We start from the raw sequence: 6,071 nt of genomic DNA on the forward strand, positions 1-6,071 counted from the left end.
ACCCACAGGTTGTGTAAGAATAGCTTAACCCATTGACGCCTAAGGCAACTGCAAGAGAGGCTGCTGAATGCCTGATCCCTTTTTAAGAAAAGCTGTCCTCCGCCTATAGAAACCTAAATATCGCAGCTTCTGAAGCACATAAAAATGTGTACTAAGTTGCATTTAAAAGCTAAGACCCATTCATTCATCTCAAACAAACAAGTTGTCTCAAATTTCATGAATCTGAATGTCACGTAATGTAGCACCAGGCGGCAGGGCCATTGTTGTGCAACGCAACATCAGGCATCAGGCATCAATATTGCCCTACAATATCAGAACGCAGTATCTTGAAAATGGTCGAAAATGGGTTTAGACCGGAAATTGGCTTTAAAATACCTTCTTTTTCTTGTGTTAAAATTTTTTGGTCCAACTTGGTCCCGTTTCAGGAAAAAACGATAAAAACTGATTATACTGTGCTTTTTGGTTTTAGGAGGTTACATCGTACTAGCCAAGAACGCAGTATAATGCGCATTATACTGCACTTCTCCATTGACACCGTGGTTTTGGTGTAGACAGTAATACCACAACAGAACGCAGTATAATGATTTTTCAGCTAAAAAGTAATGAAAATTTTTTTTTTTGCTTTTTTCTTGTGTGCATAAATTTCCACCATAAAAAAGTATTATATGGAAGTGTCATCACCACTTTACCTCCAACACAGTTGCGTGGCCAGAAAGGAAACTTTAAAGCCTTTTTTCTCAGTTTGCCATTTTGAATTATACTGCGTTCTGAAATTGTAGGGCAGAATAGCCTAAGGGTGTGAGGAATAATCTCATCTGAGAGTCGGCTCTTTGAAGTGAACATCAGGAACCGACTCCACAATACTGTAGGTAGGGTGACCAGACGTCCTCTTTTTCCCGGACATGTCCTACTTTTGAGATCTAAGAAAATGTCTGGGGGGAATTTCAGAAATGATTTAGTTGGACCTAATTCATCAGCACTGTAATTGTCACTCCATTCCATTTGACTCCAGGTTTCTCTCTATCGTTCGCAAATTAGTCACGCCCTTCTCATCAAAATAGCCACTTCGCACCGTGTGTCCGAAAGAAGTAGGGGACAAGCCAGTGCTCCCCGTGTTTATAAGCGAAAGCGCATCTGTCCGCCAGTTCTACGGACGACAATGCCGATAGAAACGCAAATGCACGTTCGCGGTGGAGTTGAAGAAAAAAAAAATCCCGCGTGTATGAAGCCAGGTATGAAAGTAACCTAACACAGGAGCCTAGAAGGCTAACGCCACCAAATCCGCCATTTAGGGAGGTACAAGTTTTGTTACACCTTGTCACTTAACGTGACCTAAAAATGATTTCATGATCTCTCGTGGACATTTCCAAGTTATTTGCAAAAGCAATTTCTCAGAGCTAGAAGGACTCATTCCTGAGTTAAGAAATTAAGCTTCTTCTTCATCAACTTCTTCTTCTGTCTATTGTCTTTGCAGTTATTGATAACGTTGTATGGGTCATATTAATGGTAGGTAAAACTCCAGTTCCTCTCTTAATGGTTGCAGTGCCCATTGCTAATCTCTGAGCACCCTGCCACTACAAGTAGCCTAGCTAAGTAGGCCTAATGACAGTGGTGGGGTAAATTGTAAGGTGTCTTATAAACATAAGCCTAAAATGTAGTCTAATAGCACTTCATTATCTATTCAGTTGAAAACTACAAATGTTGTGTTTTTTATTTAGTTTCAAATGTTATACAGCCTAATATCATGCTCTTCATCTTTGTGGGGAATGGCTGAGATGGGCCTACAGTACATGATGGTGAATCTATTTTTAAAAACCTAATGCAGAAATTGGAATATGAAATTGAGCTGCATTGTTATGCTGTTAAGCTACTTCAATATAGGTGTTAGGCCTACTATCTAGGATTGTAACAATGGCACACGCATCATATGATCACACAAATTAGGCCTAAATGCCTAACTGAAGAGATTTTAGTTGTCATTTCTATATTTTGGACTTGAACTATTTTTCCTCAAGAATCAGTGAACTGTTAGTTGCGTCATCTACGTAAGTGTATTGTAATAATTTCATACCACAGAGTGTCACACGGTCTCAAACACACCCACCACCCAAACAAGCGTGCAGACACCCACGTGCACACACACACACACACACATACACACACACACACACACACACACACACACACACACACACACACACACACACACACACACCACTCAAAAACACCACTCAAACATGCACACCCACTCATTCTTTGATGGAGAGTCGTAACTCAGGCTGGCTGACCTTTCACCCCCAACACCACTGACCCGCATCTGGAGGGCATATGTGGGAGGGAGTGACAGGCACACACACACACACACACACACACACACACAGGAATGGGGGGTGGGGGGTTGGGGGTATCAGGGCAACAAGTGTGAAACCATCTGGGTAGCCCGGTCCATATACCAGCATTCGTGCTAAACACCTCCACAGTCACTTGCACAAATGTGTAAGCTACCTTGCAACCTTGCTCAAATACTTTGTGCAGGTAGGCTGCCTTGACTCACACAAACATACAGTACATGTATGTGGACATACCACAGTACAGGCAGACAGCCAATGGACACACACACACACACACACACACACACACACACACACACACACACACACACACACACACACACACACACACACACACACACACACACACACACACACACACACACACACACACCAAAACATGTGTTTTAGACATGTACATGTATAAGAGTGTAAACACTATAGAATGAAAAACATTGGGATAAAGTTAAGATTTTTATTTTTTATCCTGAAGGAAATTCAGTAATAAACATGAACTTGCATGTACAGGGTAAAACTATAAATATATCAATATAAATAAATATAAATATATAATATATAAAAAATATAAAATATTGGCAAGACATTACTACCTCCGCAAAGGAGGTTATGTTTTCAGTCGGCTTGTCTGTTTGTCTTAGAGATGCACAGGATCCAAGATCCGGTTCCGGATCTGGCAGGATAATAGGGTTTTTCACAGGATCCGGATCCGGTTCCAGGATCCGGTAGCCGAGGCTTTTCAGTCAAAATAGTTTGAGCCAACATGATAAAAAGGGCCCACGTGTGCGAGTAGGCTATGTGTTTCAACCCTTTTGTAGGATCCGGTTCCGGATCCGGCAGAGGATCTTAGGCAGTGGATCCGGTATCCGGCAGGATCCTAAAAATCGGGATCCGGTGCATCTCTGTTTGTCTGTTTGTTTGCCTGTCCGTCAGCAGGGCAACTCAAAATGATTAAATGAAACTTGGAATGTTGGTTGGCTGTTGGATATGACAAAAGGAACAAGTGGTAACACTTCCAAATAAGGGGCCATAATTAACAGCAAAGTAGCTATAACCTAATACTTTAGTAAGGGTTAATAATCATTACTTAACGCCACATTAGACACATATTAATTGTTATTAATGCAAAGTGTTACCGAACAAGTTACTAAGTTTCGTTGGTGATTCGGATCACGGTCTGGATTCAGGAATAATAATAAAGAAAAGATTCTTCACCATGATAGGGCAATTTTTTTGACATTCCAGTTTGTAACTCCACAAAAAAAAACAAGACAGAAAGACTTGGGAGGGGGGATTAAGGTGTAACACAGTCAAATGTTCTATCAAACAGTTTCCTTGGCAGAGGTCTGGGGTCCGTATCTCGAAAGGATCTTTGCTAACGACGGTAGCAACGTCCTTCGTAAGAGCGACTCAACTCTCTCTCGACAGTGACGCTCACCACTAAATCCAAGGGAACGGTAAAACGGTCTTAAGACGGTTAGCAACGACAAGAATCGAGAAACGGACCCCTGCTTTCTAGTTCAGAACTGTTTTCATTGACTGCCTGGTTGTTTGGCCTATGAGCCATCTTGGGCCTATACTACAAAGCTGGTATATCATCTAATAGAAGAAGTTGGTTCAGGAGTAAACCAGGTTAAATTAAGAGGTAAATCATCTAATAGAAGAGCCTAGTACTCTCATTTTTAAAAACAAAAAAAGAAAATGAGAGCACCACGTTCTTCTATTAGATGATTTAACTTAACCTGGTTTACTCCTGAACCAGCTTTGTAGGAAAGGCCCCTGGTGTTGGGGAACTGTTTCCATTGCTTGCCTGCTTGTCGGACCTATGAGCCATCTGGTGCAGAGGAGAATAAATAAGGTTTAATTGGGGGCGAGTGCGAGTGTGGTTGAGGGACCAGGTCAGGTCAGGGCCAACCTAAGGGTTAATACAGGTTCACCCGCAACACTGGACTGAGGGCCGGTGGGGGGAGGCATTTGGGCATTTTCACACACTCCTTCTGAATTGTTAGCCAGTCTCTAAGGTGCTGTTTCCACTTGGCAGGGTATTTTTTGAAAACGCATTGGTTTTGGCCTTCCGTCTCCGTGTAAACAGTTTTAAAAATCCACATATCAAATATCCGGGTATAGAAATATCCCATTCAGGGGACTAAACAGCACCTGTTACAATGGAGTTTTCCACCTAAACAGGACAAAAATGGTCCACATTTAAAAATATCCTGCTACGTGCAAACAGCACCTAAGAAAGTACAAGAGAGCCAATAATATTATATAATAAAGGACTGTTGTCCCACCAGGAAATTCCAGATTACCAGTCCAGGCCTGAGAAATAGAGATGGAGGATTCCTTAAAATGCCTCCTCGTAGATCATTGTAACTGTGTGTGTGTGTGTGTGTGTGTGTGTGTGTGTGTGTGTGTGTGTGTGTGTGTGTGTGTGTGTGTGTGTGTGTGTGTGTGTGTGTGTGTGTGTGTGTGTGTGTGTGTGTGTGTGTGTGTGTGTGTGTGTGCAAATCCACTGGTTTAATACTGAAAACATCAATGTGGACATGAATAACTTTCCAAATAGCCCTGACACATCCCTATACAACTCTGTGATTTCCATCAGTATTTGGGTCTGTATAACTTTTAATGTGCTGCGATCCAAATAAAAGTACTAAACCGTGTGTGGAGGAGGGGATGCGCAAAAATGTGATTGTGTGTGTTCTAATTACAACTCACGTGTGTGTGTGTGTGTGTGTGTGTGCGTGCGTGCGTGCGTGCGTGCGTGCGTGCGTGTGATTTTGTGTGTGTGTGTGTTCGGTGTGGTATGTGATTTTGTGTGTGTGTGTGTTCGGTGTGGTATGTGATTTTGTGTGTGTGTGTTCGGTGTGGTATGTGTGTGTAAAGTAATAAAAGAGTTGGAATGCTGGACCAGTATCAACTGTCTGGATCAAACTGGTACCACCCAGTAGCCTTTAGGTGTTCTGCCAACCTGTTTGTGTGTGTGTGTGTGTGTGTGTGTGTGTGTGTGTGTGTGTGTGTGTGTGTGTGTGTGTGTGTGTGTGTGTGTGTGTGTGTGTGTGTGTGTGTGTGTGTGTGTGTGTGTCTTTTGGCCCATTTTCCAAAATCAACTCGGTGAGTGGGGGGTGATAAATTAGCTGTTCGCACGAGTTTGACCAGTTACACAGAAGCAAGAGCTTCTGAAAGAGCAGAAAGAGAGAGAGGGAGGGGAAAAGAGAGGGGGGGGGGGGGGGAGTGTGTGTGTGTGTGTGTGTTATGTCAGTCTGACAAGTTTGGCCCAATTCAACACAATCATAGGCATTCAAATAGGAAGTGTCTGTCTCACCAATTCAGGAACTCCAGTCCAAAGTACAATAGTGATATCCACTTTCTCTCTCTCTCTCTCTCTCTCTCTCTCTCTCTCTCTCTCTCTCTCTCTCTCTCTCTCTCTCTCTCTCTCTCTCTCTCTCTCTCACACACACACACACACACACACACACACACACACACATACGAGTGTGCAGACCCACACACACACAGTCACAAACACACACTCTCTCTCTCTCTCAAAGATGTGCCCGTTGATGGGCTACATCATAACAATGTTGCTATGACAATGCAGCGGGTTTAAAGTAGGCTAACCAATTAAGACTTGGTCATTACCTTCTGGTCATTACCTTTTCATTCCTTTTGAAACAGGAAAAAGAAATGTTTCTTTCTGATATAAAATAACTAAGTGGCATATGA

Source organism: Engraulis encrasicolus, chromosome 17 (genome assembly GCF_034702125.1).
Source record: "Engraulis encrasicolus isolate BLACKSEA-1 chromosome 17, IST_EnEncr_1.0, whole genome shotgun sequence".
NCBI lineage: Eukaryota > Metazoa > Chordata > Actinopteri > Clupeiformes > Engraulidae > Engraulis > Engraulis encrasicolus.